At 45.8% G+C, this 19,182-nt stretch overlaps 1 protein-coding gene across 1 annotated transcript in view; it reads right to left on the bottom strand.

The window, feature by feature from the left end:
• Positions 1 to 3,652, bottom strand: part of TRMT2B (tRNA methyltransferase 2 homolog B) — a 41,787-nt gene extending 38,135 nt beyond the window's left edge. The window contains exon 1 of the mRNA XM_003276449.4: positions 3,322 to 3,652. The gene's annotated coding sequence lies outside the window, so the exon portion shown is untranslated. The remainder of the gene's footprint in view (positions 1 to 3,321) is intronic.
• Between the last annotated feature and the right edge of the window lie 15,530 nt (positions 3,653 to 19,182).

Genomic DNA, 19,182 nt, shown 5'->3' on the forward strand with positions numbered 1-19,182 from the left:
TCTTGGCTCACCACAATCTCTGCTGCCTATGTCAAGCCATTCTCCTGCCTCAGCCTCCTGAGTAGCTGGGATTACAGGCACCCCCCATTGCACCCAGCTAATTTTTGTATTTTTAGTAGAGACAGGGTCTCGTCATGTTGGCCACCCTGGTCTCGAACTCCTGACCTCAAGTGATCCACCTGCCTCAGCCTCCCAAAGTGCTGGCATTACAGGCATGAGCCACCACATTCGGCTGGAGCCATATTCTAATCCCAGCTCTACTTCTCACTAGCTATGTGGTTTTAGGTAAGATATTAATACTTAAGCGCTATGAATCTCAGTGTCACCATCTATACAAATAGGACTGAGAACACCTATCTTTCACGGTTTGGGTGAGAATTAAAAGCGTTCAAATATATGACATGTTCAGGACTGTGCTTAAGACAGCCCGTGCTCAACATGTGTCACTGCTCTTTCTTAGGCTCTGATTCAAAGCGTATCACTTGGTTTCTTCATGCCTCAACATCTCCAACCTGCAAAACTGACAAGATGTGATAATGCATGCAAGTGCTGTGAGGATGAGTACAGTTATGTGGGAAATTTAAAAAACAACATACACACACATAGACACATAAATTTTCTGACCCTCTACATGAGTGCCTGCTGGAGTGTAGTGAGGTTATGGCCTGTGCTGGACTACCTGTTAATACTCTCAAAAGTGTGTGGCAGCCGGGTGCGGTGGCGTACAAATGTAACTCCCAGCACTTTGGGAGACCAAGGCAGGAGGATTGCTTAAGGCCAAGAGTTTGAGACCAGTCTGGGCAACATAGCGAGATCTGGTCTCTACAAAAAGTTTTAAAAATTAGCCAGGTGTGGTGGCACACACCTGTAGTTCTAGCTACTTAGGAGGCTGAGGCAGAGGATCACAAGTCCAGCAGTTCGAGGCTGCAGTGAGCTATGATTGTGCCATTGCATTCCACCCTGGGAGGGAGACCCTGTCTCAAAAAAAAAAAAAAAAAAAAAAAAAAAAAAAAAAAGCCAGGCGGGGTGGCTTACGCCTGTAATCCCAGCACTTTGGGAGGCCGAGGCGGGTGGATCACTTGAGGTTAGGAGTTCGAGACCAGCCTGGCCAACGTGGTGAAACCCTGTCTACCAAAAATATACAAAATTAGCTGGGTGTGGTGGTGCACGCCTATAATCCCAGCTACTCAGCAGGCTGAGGCAGGAGAATTGCTTGAACCCGGGCAGAGGTTAAAGTGAACCGAGATCATGCCACTGCACTCCAGCCTGGGCAAGAGACTCCTTCTAAAAAAAAAAAAAAAAAAAAAGTGTGTGGCCTGTGAGAATGTACGTATTCAATATGGAGGATGGCAAAAGCCAGAGAAAGGAAATGAATGAAGAGGCAAGAGACATAAAGAATGACTTGGTGGGTCTGAGGAGGCCAGTGGCCTTGAAGTCCAGACCATAGAGGAAGGGAGTAGAGCTGATCCAGGAGAGGGGTCCTGTCCCTCCAGCCAGCAGGAAAGTCAGGGGGAAGGAAACTGCAGGCCCATTTGAGGATTTGCAGAGGAGGGACAAGGGAGCTGGGGAATTTGAAGACAGCTATTCCCACCCCAATGACATTTAGACTTTTTTGTGAGTATGTGGGTCCTCTCACTGGTGACTCTGCCATGACTGTAGTTCATTTGCCCTACACCCCAGCAGGAGGGTCCTTGTCCATCTAGGTCTCTTTCAAATTATCAAGTATGGTCTAAAACAGGACCTTATTATTTCAAGGTGCCAACTAGCCATCATTCTAGGTAAAGAGCCTGTCATATTTAGTAACTTCTGTGGTGAAATTTCTTTTTCAAGGCAGCACACTCATACTAGTCAAGGTGAGTTCTGTTTCTTTCTTAATGTCAGGGGAGGCATTTGTTCACAGAAGAGACTATTTTCTTTTTATATTTTGTCCTGTTTTAAATAAATGCTTGGGGCCAGGTGCGGTGGCTCACGCCTATAATCCTAGCACTTTGGGAGGCCGAGGCGGATGGGTCACCTGAGCTCAGGAGTTCGAGACCAGCCTGACCAACATGGAGAAACCCTGTCTCTACTAAAAGTACAAAATTAGCCGAGTGTGGTGGCGCATGCCTGTAATCCCAGCTACTCGGGAGGCTGAGGCAGGAGAATCGCTTGAACCTGGGAGGCAGAGGTTGCGGTGAGGCGAGATCGCACCATTGCACTCCAGCCTGGGCAACAAGAGTGAAACTCTGTCTCAAAAAAAAATTTAAAATTAAAAAAAAAAATGCTTGGGGGCCAGGCGCAGTGGCTCACGCTTGTAATCCCAGCACTTTGAGAGGCTGAGGCGGCCGGATCACGAGGTGAGGAGTTCAAGACCAGCCTGACCAACAGAGTGAAACCCAGTCTCTACTAAAAATACAAAAATTAGCTGGGCGTGGCGGTGGGCGCCTGTAATCCCAGCTACTCCAGAGGCTGAGGCAGGAGAATCACTTGAATCCGGGAGGTGGAGGTTGAAGTGAGCCGAGATCGCACCACTGCACTCCAGCCTGGGTGACAAAGCTAGACTCCATCTCAAAAAAATAAAAAATAAAATAAATAGATAAATGCTTGTTTTTTCCTTAAAATAAATGCGAGTTTTTTCCTTAGTCAAAGAAAAAAAAGTGTGTGAGTGGTCGTGCTCGACTGTTCTATACCTGCCTCAGGAATTGATCAGGAAGAGCCCTGGAGTCCAGAGTAGCCCAAATAGGAAGGCAGGCTAACTCTCCTGTGCTCAGAGAGGTTCAAATCAAAAAGACTATGTGGTAGGTCTGACCTGCGCAGGGCCAAGGATCCCTTTTGGAGCAAAATGTTCACCCACCGACAAGGGTCCTGCTTGCACTCTCTGCTCACCCTTCCTTCAGCTGGACCGGCCCCAGACACTAGTCCTTGCTAAACCAAACGAGCAAATGGGTTGACTGCTGTGTCGTGTCCCGACTGCAGCCCACAGGCAGTCAGGTCCTTGTCTCCCCAACAAGACTCCACTAGCCCTTCCATTCCCTTCTTCTTTAGGCAAGTTCTGCCCACTGTGTCTGTTGGAAGGGTTAACAAAGAGGAGACACTAGGAAAGGCTACCACTAAACTTGGCCGGGCTGCAGGGCCCGGGAAGGACGGAAAGTAAGGGAGTGGGAGGAGTTAGGGCACAGGCCCACGATGGGCTGGACATGACCTTGCGCAGTCACCGTCGGGTCCCGTCCCCAGCCCCGCCTGCCTCCTCCATTCCCCGCCCCGCGGACAGTTTGGCATAGTAGGGAGTTTTCTGTAAAGCAAGGGTTAAGTCAGGTTTTCCGGGCTATTTATCCACCTTACCTTCCTTCGTAACCAATAAATCCTCTTACAAACCTGAGGCGGCAAACTAAAAGGCCAGCGGACGGCCTGGTTTGCTGCGGCGGGGAAGCAGTCACTTCCTGGTGCGCAAGGCGCCTCTACTCCCGCCGCACGCGCAGCCAACCCTTGGCAAGCGCGGCGGGACGCGGAGCTCCTCCCAGCGTCGGCGAGGCAGCAGGCCCCGGCACCTCGACTCCTCTCGGGGAGTACCCCTCCCTACTTTGCTGGGGGAACCTTCTATGGAGATCTTCCTTAAAAGCACTCATAGCCCTAATACCCGCCGCCTTCCTTCTCTAAGTTCTCCTCTCCTCCCTTCCCCGCGGCCCCGCCCACCACCTGCTCTTTCCTCACCGTCCCATTGGTGGATCTACATAAGAGACTCACGAAGACACTGCAGCAGTGTTAACTGCGTTAGCGCATCCCAGGGGTGCTTGCAGTTTAAGTCTTCCAACTCAAGGAATAGTTTTCTCATGATAGAATTGCAGACATCAGATCCATAACGGGTTGGAAGATTGGCAGATGAGAAGCAGGGTGGTTCCGTGAAATGGCATCCTTTGGTAAAAGCCAGATCTATTCTGGGCCGTGGGGTTTCTCAAGCATTCATTCTCTTTTTACACTGCATCAGAAAAATACTTTATAGTTTCTTCACTGGATCCCACTCAAGACTATTGAATCCTAAACTCTCAGAAATAATCTTTTTCTTCAACTACAGAACTCAAAAAGAGGACAGATGTCTCTTTTTGGTTGATTCACTACCTCCTGGACTACATTCAGTAATACCTCTAATTTTTAGAGGAGTCATTAGCCCAGCCACATGAGTAAGAAAACTTGAAGTATCCACACATCTGTGTGCTGTAAAATATTGTTGCTTTAATAGAGTAAAATTTACAGCAAAGTGAACCTACCGACCTGGGTGCGGTGGCTCACGCCTGTAATCCCAGCAGTTTGGGAGGCCGAGGTGGAAGGATCACCTGAGGTCAGGGGTTCGAGACTAGCCTGACCAACATGGTGAAACCCCATCTCTACTAAAAATACAAAAATTAGCCAGGCGTGGTGGTGCACGCCTGTAATCCCAGTTGCTCGGGAGGCTGAGGCAGGAGAGTCGCTCGAACCCAGGTGGTGGAATTTGCAGTGAGCCGAGATCATGCCATTGCACTCCAGCCTGGGCAAAAAGAGTGAAACTCCGTTTCAAAAAAAAAAAAAGTGAACATACAATTAATGATATTTAATTTTTATGCTTAATAGTAATTGTGCTTAAGTGGAAAACACTTTGTAGTCAACATTTCATGTATTAATATTTATTCAAAGCATAACGTGCCTATTATGTGTAAGGCAATGCGTTAGCCTTAGTGAGTACAGTAGTAAATTAAACAAGGCCCAATACTTCAAATAGCAGCAAACATTGAGTCAGTCAGAATAGGATTCAAAGCCCAAATCTGCCACTTATTTTTTATTTTTCTGTTTTTTGAGACGGAGTTTTGCTCGTGTTGCCCAGGCTAGAGTGCAATGGCGTGATCTTGGCTCACTGCAACCTCCACCTCCCAGGTTCAAGCAATTCTCCTGCCTCAGCCTCCCGAGTAGCTGGGATTACAGGAGTGCACCACCATGCCCAGCCAATTTTTGTATTTTTAGTAGAGATGGAGTTTCACCATGTTGGTCAGGCTGGTCTCCATCTCCTGACCTCAGGTGATCTGCCTGCCTCGGCCTCCCAAAGTACTGGGATTACAGGCATAAGCCACCACCCCCAGCAGATCTGCCACTTATAAGCTGTGTCCACTTGAGCAAGTTATTTAATTACTCAGTGCCTCAGTTTCATCATCTAAAAAAAATGTCCACAATAATTGTACCTACCTCATAGGGTTGTGACAACAATTAAATGAGTTAATACACGCAAAGTGCTTAGAATACAGTAAGTACACAAAAAAGTTAGCTATTATCATTCAAAATAAGTTGATATACTGTGTGTTCATACATTCTGAAGGAAATCAAAATATTTTACCCCAAAATAAATGTATTTGCCATATGTTTGAAATGGCTGCCTCAGGACTAGAGGACTGAGATGGGGGAAATTTGCATTTGTAGAGAACTTCCTTGAATACAGCCAAGCTTTCCATTTCTATGCCTTACCTGGATCCGGGAGAGATTGAGAGTCTGACATCTTTAAAAGTTTGAAAAGAAGCATTTACCACCTATTCTTTCTGAAGGAGGCTTCCTCTACATAACAAGGCCACCTTCACAAACCAAGTCTCTTCCTTTCTTCCATAACCTATCTTGCCACTAAAACTTGTTTTTGTATATACTCAGTCCGTCCACATTCTTTCTGTAATTTCTTACTTTTTTATTCTTTTTTGAGATGGAGTCTCGCTCTGTCGCCCAGGCTGCAGTGCAGTGGCGTGCAGTCTCTGCTCACTGCAAGCTCCACCTCCTAGGTTCATGCCATTCTCCTGCCTCAGCCTCCCGAGTAGCTGGGACTACAGGCGCCTGCCACCACGCCCGGCTAATTTTTTGTATTTTTAATGGTGACGGGGTTTCACCGTGTTAGCCAGGATGGTCTTGATCTCCCGACCTCGTGATCCACCCGCCTCGGCTTCCCAAAGTGCTGGGATTACAGGCGTGAGCCACCGTGCCCGACCTTTTTTTTTTTTTTTTTTGAGATGGAGTCTTGCTCTGTCGCCAGGCTGGAGTGCAGTGGCGCGATCTCAGCTCACTGCAACCTCTGCCTCCTGGGTTCAAGCGATTCTCCTGCCTCAGCCTCCCTAGTAGCTGGACTACAGGCTTGTGCCACCACACCCAGCTAATTTTTGTATTTTTAGTAGAGACAGGGTTTCAACATGTTGGCCAGGATGGTCTCGATCTCTTGACCTCGTGATCTGCCCTCCTCGGCCTCCCAAAGTGCTGGGATTACAGGCATGAGCCACCGCCTGGCCTCTTTCTGTAATTTCAAGATGATATATAAGCTTCTGTTAATTATTGGGAGGTTGGGTCTCCATGATGAAGGCTTCCATGTGTACGTGTTAAATAAATTTGTATGCCTTTTCTCCTATGAATCAGCCTCATATCAGTGATATTTTAGTGAACCTTCAGGGGCCAATGACTTTGGCCCCCACAACACACACACACACACACACACACACACACGTATATATTTCTTGTTTTTTAAAGAGAGATTTCACTTCCATCCTAAACCCTTGAGGAGGTAAATGTTTGACTCAAATTGCCACTATCCTAACTGCTCTCATGGCTCATAAGCAAAATTTGAACTCAAACCACTGCTTCAGCTTTCTAGGCCCATGCAGGGCTATCAAGTGAGACCAGGCCAGAGAATTTACCTTTGGCTCTATTTTCCCTTTCTCATCTTTTAATCCCCTCTTATATGGCTAGACAGCTCTACACCTTTTATCACCTCCTCTTCCCCTTTCTTCCCCTTCCCAAGCCCTCCTACTCCTTTATCACTTCTCATTTTGGCCTTCTGTGTTGTGCCTAGCACAGAGTCAGGTGTCCAATACGAGCTCAATAAATATTAACATTTGATTAATTAAACTGAATTCCATCTCGTCTGCTGAAAGAGAGAAGGCATTTCCTCCCTCACTCCCACCTATTTTGAGCATCCAGGCAAATTCATTTAAAGCAAGCCTGTCATTCAAGGAGGCAAAACCCTGAGGGATAAGAGAGAAAAGAGATTAAAGAAGCTATAATGTAATTATTTAGCCATTAACCCCTTTGTATTTATTTAATCTGGTAAAGCATGTTCTACTATAAAAGCGAAATCATTACATTTGTAAGAGGGGAAAGAAATACCCCGTATTATAGGAAAGGTTAGACCCTTCAACCAGAAAGTCAGTAAGTGGATATGTCATAGATGATAAGGAATATTGTTAACTCAAATAAGAGCTGGAACCAAGAAAACCTTTTACTTAATTTTGTTATTAGCAAACCAAATCACAACAAAGTGAAATCCCTAGGAATTTGTCAAACATTCTCATTTTGGTGCAAGGAAAAGATAGCTGAGAGGCTACAGCATTCGCTCTCAGAAATAACATATATTAAAATTGACCAAGCAGGAGCATCGCCATCTTGGACAAGCACCACCATTCTAAAGTTCCCCTTGATCAAAAACTGCCTAAGGCTGGATAAGGAGGCTCACGCTTGTAATCCCAGCACTTTGGGAGGCTGAGGTGGGCAGATCACCTGAGGTCAGGAGTTCAAGACCAGCCTGGCCAACATGGTGAAACCCCGTCTCTACTAAAAATACAAAAAGTAGCTGGGCGTGGTGGTGCATGCCTGTAATCCCCGCTATTCAGGAGGCTGAAACAGAACAATTGCTTTTTTTCTTCTTTTTTTCTTTTATTTTCTTTTTTTTTTTTTTTTTTTTTTTTTGAGATGGAGTTTCACTCTTGTTGCCCAGGCTGGAGTGCAATGGTGCGAATTCAGCTCACTGCAACCTCCGCCTCCTGGGTTAAAGCAATTCTCCTGTTTCATCCTCCCAAGTAGCTGGGATTACAGGGACCTGCCACCACGCCTGGCTAATTTTTTGTATTTTTAGTAGAGATGGGGTTTTGCCATGTTGGCCAGGCTGGTCTTGAACTTCTGACCTCAGGCGATCCACCCGCCTCGGCCTCCCAAAGTGCTAGGATTACAGGCATGATCCACCACGCCCGGCCAAGAATTGCTTAAACCCTGGAGGCAGAGGTTGCAGTAGGCTGAAATCGCGTCACTGCACTCCCGCCTGGGCAACAATAATGAAAGTCCCTCTCAAAACAAAAACAAACAAACAAACAAAAAAACACCTAAATCCAAAGGGCATCAGCCTAATGGCTAAGGTCAGCATGACCATAAACCATAAATGACACTCCAACCAGAAACATTCCAACCACAAGATAAACCCCTCCCCAACCAGAGACATGCCAGCCCCAAGTAACCTCCCCTCCAACCAGAGACATTCCAACCCTACAATAAACTTCTCCCCCCAACAGTAACATTCCAAGCCTGTAATAAGCTCCCTCACCCTAAAACCAATAAATACTCTTAGTCTGTAAGAGAGAGCGCTCCTGACCAAAATCGGCCAGAAGACCCTCTCAGGTTGATTATCCAAAATAAACCTGTCTTTGACTGTTGAGCCACAAAATTAGTTGGCATTTAGGGCTGGTTTGATTCCATTAAACAAGTTCTTCAGTGCACCTAGGACCGTGCTATATGCTGTGAGGATAGATTCACAGACTGCACCCTCAAAGATTGTGAGACCTGATAGGACGATAATACTCTGTGAGAATACACAACAATTGCGGCTTTGGTAAGTCTCAGAAAACAGCCATCATCTTGGTACCAAAGGAAGGAAAAGAATGTGACAATCGAGTTGAATATCTGAGAGGAACCGGGGCTGCAGCATGAAAAGAGGAAATGAGTAATAATTGTACAAGGCCCATGAGGAGGCAGACCTGGCTAGATAAGAGTTTGGTGCTTAAGCCATTGGCCATTGGCTGATTAGATAGACAGGTCAGGGAAAATAACAAAGAGTCTGGAGGGCTGGAATGAGGAGTTTGAGCTAGTTCCTGTAACAATAGGAAGCTAATGAGGAGTTTTTGGGTTTTTTTTCATAAGATGTTTCTGCAAGATAACTCTAGGAGCTGTATATAGATGGATTTTAGGATGTAGTGATGCAATCACCTGACCGGTTCTTCCTGCTCACTGCACAGACAAAATCAATTCACTGAGACCACAGCATTGCAGTAAAGAAAGAGTTTAGGCCAGGCACGGTGGCTCATGCCTGTAATCCCAGCACTTTGGGAGGCCGAGGTGGGTGGATCACCTGAGGTGGGGAGTTCAAGACCAGACTGGCTAACATGGGGAAACCCCATCTCTACTAAAAATACAAAAATTAGCTGGGTATAGTGGCAAGTGCCTGTAATCCCAGCTGCTTGGGAGGCTGAGGCAGGAGAATCACTCGAATCCAGAAGGCAGAGGTTGCAGTGAGCCAAGATCACGCCACTGCACTCCAGCCTGGGTGACAGAGCAAAACTCCATCTCAAAAAAAAAAAAAAAAGAGTTTAATTGATGAGAGCTCAGCCACAATCTGTGGGAGATGGAGTTATTACTCACATCAATCTCCCTGAAAATTTGGAGGCTAGAATTTTTCAAAGATAGTTTGGTAGGCAGTTATAGTTATATGTATACACAGCTCTACACCTTTCATCACCTCCTCTTCCCCTTTGGTTGGGATGCAATCATAGGGGTATGGAAAATGGCCCTCTTGGACTGAGTCTGCTCCTGGGTAGGGACCACAGTAGGTGTGGGGTGGGACAATTCAGTAAGTGTGGGGTGGGACTCAGAATCCATATGTGTTATAATCATCCAGGCTGATCATGTTGCAGATGTGCCCTGACCATATTTTGAGAAACTTTTGCAGTAGGCAGTACAGCTTGCCTTAGCACAGAAACTGATGACCTCCCATCTGAATGTATGCAACAGTCTCCCTCAGCTTCCAGGTCACTGAAACTGCCTTTGCAAAATGATGACATTAAGAGAAATCTGACATAGTTGACTCCATCTTGCCTTTAACTTTCAAGCTGTCCTTGGCCATTCATGGGCATGGGCCACGCTAACTTTGGGAGAAAATTAGTTTATAGTTTAAATGATTAACAGCCTTTCCCAAAAACTAAACCACCCTTGTAAAACTAATGAAAGGCCACCAACCAGGTTAGGAGGATGAGAGGGGCCTGCATTCTATAAAGATGTAGGCATAGTTAAATGATTGTCAGCCATTATTCCAGAGGTCACAAAATATGCAACTATTCCAATTACTCCTGCAAATAACACGACTATTGTAGAACCTAAGATTGGCCTTTTGAGATGTCTCCAGGTCTTTTGGATGTCTGACACCCATGGCTCCACCTGTACCCACCAACCACTCCTGTGGTCCCACCCAGAAGTGACTCAGTGCAAGAGGAGAGCTTCCAATCCCTATGATTTCATTTTCAACCCAAGCAATCAGCACCCACTGCCTAGCCACCCCCACCCCTTCCCCCAAACTACCTTTGAAAAACCCCTAACCTTTGATACTTTGATACTTTGAGGAGATGATTTGGCTGGCCTTGTGTCAATTAAACTCTTTCTCTACTGCAATGCCATGGTCTATTTTGTTTGTGCAGTGGGCAGGAAGAACCCATAGGGAAGTTATAGGGTTCAGGAATATCTAGGTTTGTAACAAGCATACCAGGTGATGCCCATTAAAATCTGAGCTCTGACTACCACACACCAACTGAAATCTCAGATGAATTAGTTGGAGATCAAAAAAAATCCAACCATAGGCCAGGTGCAATGGCTCACGCCTGTAATCCCAGCACCTTGGGAGGCCGAGGTGGGCAGATCACCTGAGGTCAGGAGTTCAAGACCAGCCTGGCCAACATGGTGAAACCCTGTCTCTAATAAAAAAAAAGAAAAAAAATAACAAAAATTAGCCGGGCATGGTGGCACGTGCCTGTAATCCCAGCTACTCAGGAGGTTGAGGCACGAGAATCGCTTAAACCTAGGAGGCAGAGGTTGCAGTGAGCCGAGATGGCACCATTGCACTCCAGCCTGGGCAACAATCAAATCAAACCATAAAAGCCCTAGAATAAGACGTAGATGATTATGCATCTGAAATTTGGATGGGAGAAGACATCATAAACTTAAAAGCAGCAGAAAAAAAAAACCACTAAGTAGGTAGATTTTACTACTTAACCTTAAGAACTTGACATGACAAAAATATAATTAACCAAATGAAATCATAAAAAAAGCAGAAAAATATATACAAGTATAGCAAAGAGTCATTATCTTTCTTGATAAAAAGCTTACATAAACTTACAAGAAGAACACCATGTCCTCAATAAAGACTTTGACAAAGGCATGGAGAGAGAATTTCCAGGAAAAGAAATCTGATTGCTCAGTAAGGTGTTTTGTTCTAACTCACTAGTAATCACAGAACATGCAAAGTATACAAACTAGATAATACTCTTTTACCTGTGAAGTTAATTGAGATTTAAAAAGAACTGTGCCAGGCACAGTGGCTCACGCCTGTAATCCCAGCACTTTGGGAGGCCGAGGCAAGAGGATCACTTGAGCCCAGGAGTTTGAGACCAGCTCGGGCAATACCAAGAGACCACAACTCTACAAAAAATTAAAAAATTAGCCAGGCATGGTGGTGCACGCATGTGGTCCCAGCTAGCAGTAGGCTGTGGTGGGAGGATTGCTTGAGCCCAGGAGGTCAAGGCTACAGTGAGCCGTGACAGTGCTGTGCTAGTGCACTCCCTGGGTGACAGACAGCGAGACTCTGTCACAAAAAAAAAACAAAAAAAAAACGGGAACACATATTTCTCAAAGTAGACCATGAGCAGTGAGGCAGAAACCTTCATACACTGCCTGTGGGATTGTAAATTGATGCTTCCTAGAAAGCAAATAGAATCACGAGCCTTAAATTTCACAGCATTTGCCCCAGAAATTCTCCCTCTAGGAATCTATTCTACGAAAATAGGAGATATGGGCCAGGTGCAGTGGCTCACTCCTATAATCCCAACACTTTGGGAGGCTGAGGTGGGCGGATCACTCTAGGTCGGTAGTTCCACACGAGCCTGGCCAACATGGAGAAACCTCTTCTCTACTAAAACTTTAAAAAAAAATTAGCTGAGGGTGACGGCACACACCTGTAATCCTAGCTACTCGGGAGGCTGAGGTGGGAGAATTGCTTGAACCCTGGAGGTGGAGGTTGCAATGAGCCGAGATCACACCACCGCACTCCAGCCTGGGTGACAGAGTGACTCCGTCTCAATAAAAAATAATAAAAGGCCCAGGCACAGTGGCTCACGCCTGTAATCCTAGCACTTTGGGAGGCCAAGGCGGGTGGATCACCTGAGGTTGGGAGTTCAAGACCAGCCTGACCAACATGGTGAAACCCTGTCTCTACTAAAAATACAAAATTAGCCAGGCGTGGTGGCGCATGCCTGTAATCCCAGCTACTCGGGAGGCTGAGACAGGAGAATCTCTTGAAACCAGGAGGCAGAGGTTTCAGTGAGCTGAGATAGCGCCGTTGCACTCCAGCCTGGGCAACAAAAGTGAAACTCCATCTCAAAATAATAATAATAATGATAATAAAAATAAGATATTGGCTTACAAGTCAAATAAATGCCAGTGACGAATATAGTTTCTAGTGACAGGAATTGTCTTATCCACTATTTAGGGTCATACCTACCAGCTATTAATGTACCCTTGAAACCAAACTAGTAATCAGATGGTCACTTGTAACTTGAACAAATGGAGCTGAATGGGTTTTTTTGTTTGTTCCACCATGCCTGGCTAATTTTTGTATTTTTAGTAGAGATGGGGTTTTGCCATGTTGGCCAGGCTGGTCTCAAATTCCTGACCTCATGTGATCTGCCCATCTTGGCCTCCCAAAGTGCTGGGATTACAGGCGTGAGCCACGGTGCCTGGCCGGCTGAATGGTTTTAAGGGAGGTCTTTAACTGGGTTATTTGTGTACCAGACCAATGTTCCTGTCACTTGAATAGTAGTGCATAAACACTGACTCTCCAATTTTTTTTTTTACCATCTGTAACTAGTTATCAGAATCTTCTGTCATTACAATATTACCTGCCTCTTGTTCTCATTACATGTCACAGTTTCCAAGGTAACAGCTGTCTTACATGAATTACATTCTAGGTTGGTAGCTCCCAGGTGAGATATTGGGAAGCATCTTAATCTTATTTGCATATATCTACAAATTATATTTACCAGAAGTTGCTTCTGGGAAGAGTCACAGCTGGCTAGTTTCATCCACTGTGAGCCTTTTTTTTTTTTACTTTTTTCAGTTGAAGAGTTTATCATTTCCCAAATTATGTGTCTGATTTTCCTCTAAACTGTGTCTCTTAAGTTTGGAGACACATATTACTTTGGGGGCCCTTCAGTTCACTGATAAACATCTAGGGTTTCTGACGATAGTACTTAGGAGAATGGCACTGCCACTAACAAAAATAGGGAAATCAGAGAGGGAGTCTTTTGGGAGAGGGAGGAAATAGTGGAATTGAGTGAAGGTCCAGTGGGCATGTAGAGAAAAAGTTAACATAACAGGAAAGCTCTTACGTTGTATGTGGCAGGAATTACCTTGGAAACTGTCACCAAACTACCTAGCTACCTTTATACTTCTGGTTTCTAGGGTAACACAGATATTTACTACCTTACATTTACATGGCTGGTGCTGATGTTCATTTTCTCACTTTTTACCGTCCCAACCCTTTGCTTTTTATAATGTTAAAATTTGCAATTCAATGTTAATAGCATTCCAGTACTGGTGGCTCATTCCTCAAAGCTAGATGTAGACAAATAGCATAGGAACTTCTATCCTAGGTCCTGCTCCACACTGGAATGTCATCAGTACATAAACCTGGGCTTCATGCCTGAGACTCAACACCAAGGGCACAAATTCTACAACTCCCCAAAGGCTATTATTTCCATCCTCTCCAAATCATCATCAGTAAACTCTTAATAAAGACACTACTTTCTACTTTTCTTCCTTTTTTTTCTCCCTCCTTAGACTAGTCAAGCAAAGCAGTGGGAGTGGAGAAGTCTACTTACTTTCTTTTTTCTGAAACAAGATCTCCTTCTGTCACCCAGGCTGGAGTGCAGTGGTGTGATCACAGTTAATTGCAGCCTCGACCTCATGGGCTCAAGTGGTCCTCTCACCTCAGCCTCCCAAGCAGCTGGGACCACAGGCACGCACCACCACACCCAGTTAATTGCTTTTTTTTTTTTGGTGAGACGGACTCTTGCTCTGTCACCTAGGCTGGAATGCAGTGGCACAATCTCAGCTCACTGCAACCTCCTCCTTCAAGGATCAAGCAATTCTCCCTGGCTCAGCCTCCTGAGTAGCTGGGTTTATAGGCGTGCACTACCTGGCTAATTTTTGTATTTTTAGTAGAGACGGGGTTTCACCGTGTTGGCCAGGCTGGTCTTGAACTCCTGACCTCAGGTGATCTGCCCACCTCGGCCCCACAAAGTGCTGGGGCATGAGCCACTGCTCCCGGCCCCAGCTAATTTTTTTTAAATTTTTGGTAGAGACACCAAATTCGCCATGTTGCCCAGACTGGTCTCGAACTCCAGGGCTCAAGTGGTCCTCCCAGCTTGGCCTCCCAAAGTGTTGGGATTACAGGCGTGAACCACTGCACCTGGTCTTTTTAAATTTTTTTTTTAACATTTATTTTAGGTTCAGGGGTACATGTGCAGGTTTGTTATATAGATAAATTGCATGTCTCAGGGGTTTGGTGTACAGATTATTTCATCACCCAGGTAGTAAGCATAGTACCCGACAGGTAGTCTTTCTTTTTTCTTTCTTTCTTTTTTTCTTTTTTTTTTTTTAAAAACAGGATCTCCCTCTGTCGCCCAAGCTGGAGTGCAGTGGCATAATCTTGGCTCACTACAACCTCCGTCTCCCAGGTTCAAGAGATTCTCCTGCCTCAGCCCCCTGAGTAGCTGGGACTACAGGCACATGTTACCACGCCTGGCTATTTTTTCTATTTTTGGTGGAGATGGGGTTTCACCATGTTGGCCAGGCTGGTCTCGAACTCCTGACCTCAAGGGATCTGCCTGCCTCGGCCTCCCAGAGTACTGGGATTACAGGCATGAGCCACCACGCCCGGCCCCAATAGGAAGTTTTTCAATCCTCCTCCCACCCTCCACCCTCCACCACCAGACCCTGGTGTTTATTATTCCCCGCTTTGTGTCCATGTGTACTCAATGTTTAGCTCCCACTTGTAAGTAAGAATATGTGGTATTTGGTTTCCTGCATTAATTCACTTAGGACATGATCTTGTTCTTTTTTATGGCTGCACAGAATTTCATGGTGTATATGTACCACATTTTCTTGATCCCGTCTATCGTTGATGGGCATTTAGGTTGACTCTATATCTTTGCTGTTATCCTCACTTTTATGTTCCATGATTCTGTAAAGAAACTGGTAGATGAGGCCGGGCTCAATGGCTCACGCTTGTAATCCCAACACTTTGGGAGGCCGAGGTGGGCGGATCACCTGAGATCGGGAGTTTGAGACCAGCCTGACCAACATGGAGAAACTCCGTCTCTACTAAAAATACAAAATTACCTGGGCATGGTAGCGCATGCCTGTAATCCCAGCTATTCAGGAGGGTGAGGCAGGAGAATTGCTTGAACCCAGGAGGTGGAAGTTGCAGTGAGCCAAGATCGCGCCCAGGCTGGGCAATAAGAGTGAAACTCCATCTCAAAAAAGAAAGAGAAAGAAAGAAAGAGAGAGAGAGAGAGAGAGAGAAACTGGCAGATGAAATACTTTCTGCCCCATCCCCATTGCATGATCAAGATGTGTTATCTGGTTTCTGAACTTTTTTTTTTTTGAGACAGAGTCTCATTGTGTTGCCCAGGCTGGAGTGCAGTGGTGTGATCTCAGCTCACTGCAACCTCCGACTCCTGAGTTCAAGCGATTCTCCTGCCTCAGCCTCCCAAGTAGCTGGGATTACAGGCATGTGCTACCATGCCCAGCTAATTTTTGTATTTTTAGAAGAGCCAGGGTTTTGCCATGTTGGCCCGGCTGGTCTCAAACCCCTGACCTCAAGTGACCCACCCCTCTCGACCTCCTAAAGTGCTAGATAACAGGCTGAGCCACCACACCTGGCCAGTTTCTGAACTTACAATTTTTCTTTTGCCAAAGAAAAACAATTAGTTGGAAATGAAAATGATTATCCAGAACCACACATGTAATAATAATGAATATTCAATATGTATTGAATCCTTACTCTGTGCCTCACACCGTGCGAAGTGCACAACATGCATTATCTCATGTGGGTCCTTATTTTACACGTGAGAAAAAGTGGTACCTGTATTTTACAGAGGAGGTAGCTGAGACTTAGAGAGGGGTAACTAACTTGTTCAAGGCCACACAGTAAGTGGTGGAACCAAAACTTGAATCCAGCTATCTGATGCCCATATGTCTGCTTTTTTTTTTTTTTTTTCGAGACAGAGTCTTGCTCTGTTGCCCAGGATGGAGTGCAGAGGCACAATCTCGGCTCACTGCAACCTCCGCCTCCTGGGTTCAAGTCATTCTCCTGCCTCAGCCTCCCGAGTAGCTGGGATTACAGGCACACACCACCACGCCTGGCTAATTTTTGTATTCTTAGTAGAGATGGGGTTTCACCATGTTGGCCAGGCTGGTCTCGAACACTTGACCTTGTGATCCGCCCTCCTCGGCCTCCCAAAGTGCTGGGATTACAGGCGTGAGCCACCGTGCCCGGCCCCATGTCTCCACTTTTTATCTTTCAACTTTTAACCAGTGACTCTCAAGCATTAGTGTGCATCAGAATTCTCTGGAGGGCTTGTTAAAACACAGATTGCTGGGTCCCATCTCCAGAGTTTCTTGATTCAGTAGACCTGAGAATACGCATTTCTAAAAAAATCCCAAGTGATGCTGATGTTGCTAGACTGGAGAGTACACTCAGAGGACCTCTGCTTTGTACTCCAGTGCCTCCCATAACGGGCAGAAGAGCCTATCACTGTAATGAAGCTAAGAAGGAACTTGGGTGCAATAGGAAGCTTGAGCTTTTCTTAGGGCTCAATGTTCAGAGATCCTGAGGGATGTTCAGGTCTGTCCCTATCTCTCCAGGAAGACCAGACAATAGGCAAGACTCCACTCTGGAGGAGCACACAGTACAGAGGCTGTGCTCACAGAACACAGTATTTCTGCAAAGAGCTGGGCATATCCCGGGTTCGGCTCAGTTTCTTATTCTTCACTGCTACCAAAAGCTGATGCATGTACAATGTTATCTTAGTTCTCTTTTGGAAGAAACTCAAAGAGTTAAAATCGAAGAGCAGTATTTGCCAAGTACAGCTACCTGTCAGCTGAGGTTTTTGATATATCTGACACATTCAGTCTGATCCTGTGGAGGGTCTCGATTAGCACTATCTTGTGAAGCTGAGGAAAGAGCCATTACTGTGCAAGCTCAACTCAGAGCTGCTATTCACACCTACCTTATAAAGAACATATACTGCCTACAGTAGACAGAGAGAGAGGCACACGTTGGAGATAATACACTACCATAACCTTGTTTCTCTTTTTATTTCAATTTTTCCACCTTATGCCTTGTATTTCCCTGAGGTACAGCTGAGGTCACTGAGTTTTTAGGCAATGAAGCAAAGATCAGTGTTCATTAGGGTGACTGCACATCAGGTCATTGGGAAGCTTTTTTTTTTTTTGAGATGGAGTTTCATTCTTGTTGCCCAGGGTGGAGTGCAGTGGCACAATCTCGGCTCACTGCAACCTCTGCCTTCCGGGTTCAAGTGATTCTCCTGCCTCAGGCCTCCCGAGTAGCTGGGAGTACAGGCACCTGCCACCATGCCTGGCTATTTTTTGTATTTTTAGTAGACATGGGGTTTCATCATGTTGGCCAGGTTGGTCTCGAACTCCTGACCTCAGGTGACCCGCCCGCCTCAGCCTCCCAAAGTACAGGGATTACAGATGTGAGCCACCACGCCCAGCGGGGAAGCTTTTTCAAAATACCTGTACCAGGGACCCTACCTTAGACCAATTAAACACAAATCTTTGTGGGCAGGCCTCAGATACATGCATTAAAAAACAAATTTCCAGGTGATACTAATGCCAGAGAAGGTTAAGAACCTATTTAAGAAAATAGGCTCTGCTCCATAAAAAAGGATGAGTTCATGTCCTTTGCAGGAACATGGATGCAGCTGGAAACCATCATTCTCAGCAAACTATCACAAGGACAGAAAACCAAACACCACATGTTCTGACTCATAGGTGGGAATTGAACAATGAGAACACATGTACACAGTGTGGGGAACATCACACCCTGGGGTCTGTCATGGGGTGGAGGGCAGGGGGAGGGATAGCATTAGGAGAAATACCTAATGTAAATGACGAGTTAATGGGTGCAGCAAACCAACATGGCACATGTATACCTATGTAACAAACCTGCACATTGTGCACATGTACCCTAGAACTTAAAGTATAATAAAAAAAAAAATAGGCTCTGCTGTTGTGCAGATTTCACTTCTAGCTCTGCTACTTATGAGAAGATGACCTTGGGCAAATGGCCGAACCGCTCTGAGCCCCAATTTTCCCATCTATAAAAATTGGCATACTTGGCCGGGTGCGGTGGCTCATGCTTGTAATCCCAGCACTTTGGGAGGCCGAGGCGGGCGGATCACGAGGTCAGGAGATCGAGACCACGGTGAAACCCCGTCTCTACTAAAAAATACAAAAAATTAGCCGGGCGTGGTGGCGGGCGCCTGTAGTCCCAGCTACTCGGAGAGGCTGAGGCAGGAGAATGGCGTGAACCTGGCAGGCGGAGCTTGCAGTGAGCCGAGATTGTGCCACTGCACTCCATCCCGGGCGACAGAGCGAGACTCCGTCTCAAAAAAAAAAAAAAAAAAAAAAAAAAAAAAAAAAAAAAAAAAAAAAAAAATTGGCGTACTATTAGAACCCACTGGGCTTTGTTTCATGGGCTGTCATGAATGATTGAATGTACTGGTGTATGTAATGGACTGTAATTGTACAATGCCTAGCACAGAGTGATTACTCCCTAGATGATAGCTAGTGATAAAATTAAGGCACCCCGGCCAGGTGTGGTGGCTCATGCCTGTAATCCCAACACTTTGGGAGGCCAAGGCAGGTTGATCACCTGAGATCAGGAGTTCAAAACCAGCCTGGCCAACATGGTGAAACCCTATCTCTACTAAAAATACAAAAACTAACCAGGCATGGTGGCGTGTGCCTGTAATCCCAGCTGCTTGGGAAGCTGAGGCAGGAGAATCGCTTGAACCCAGGAGGCAGAGGTTGCAG

This window comes from Nomascus leucogenys, chromosome X (genome assembly GCF_006542625.1).
Source record: "Nomascus leucogenys isolate Asia chromosome X, Asia_NLE_v1, whole genome shotgun sequence".
NCBI lineage: Eukaryota > Metazoa > Chordata > Mammalia > Primates > Hylobatidae > Nomascus > Nomascus leucogenys.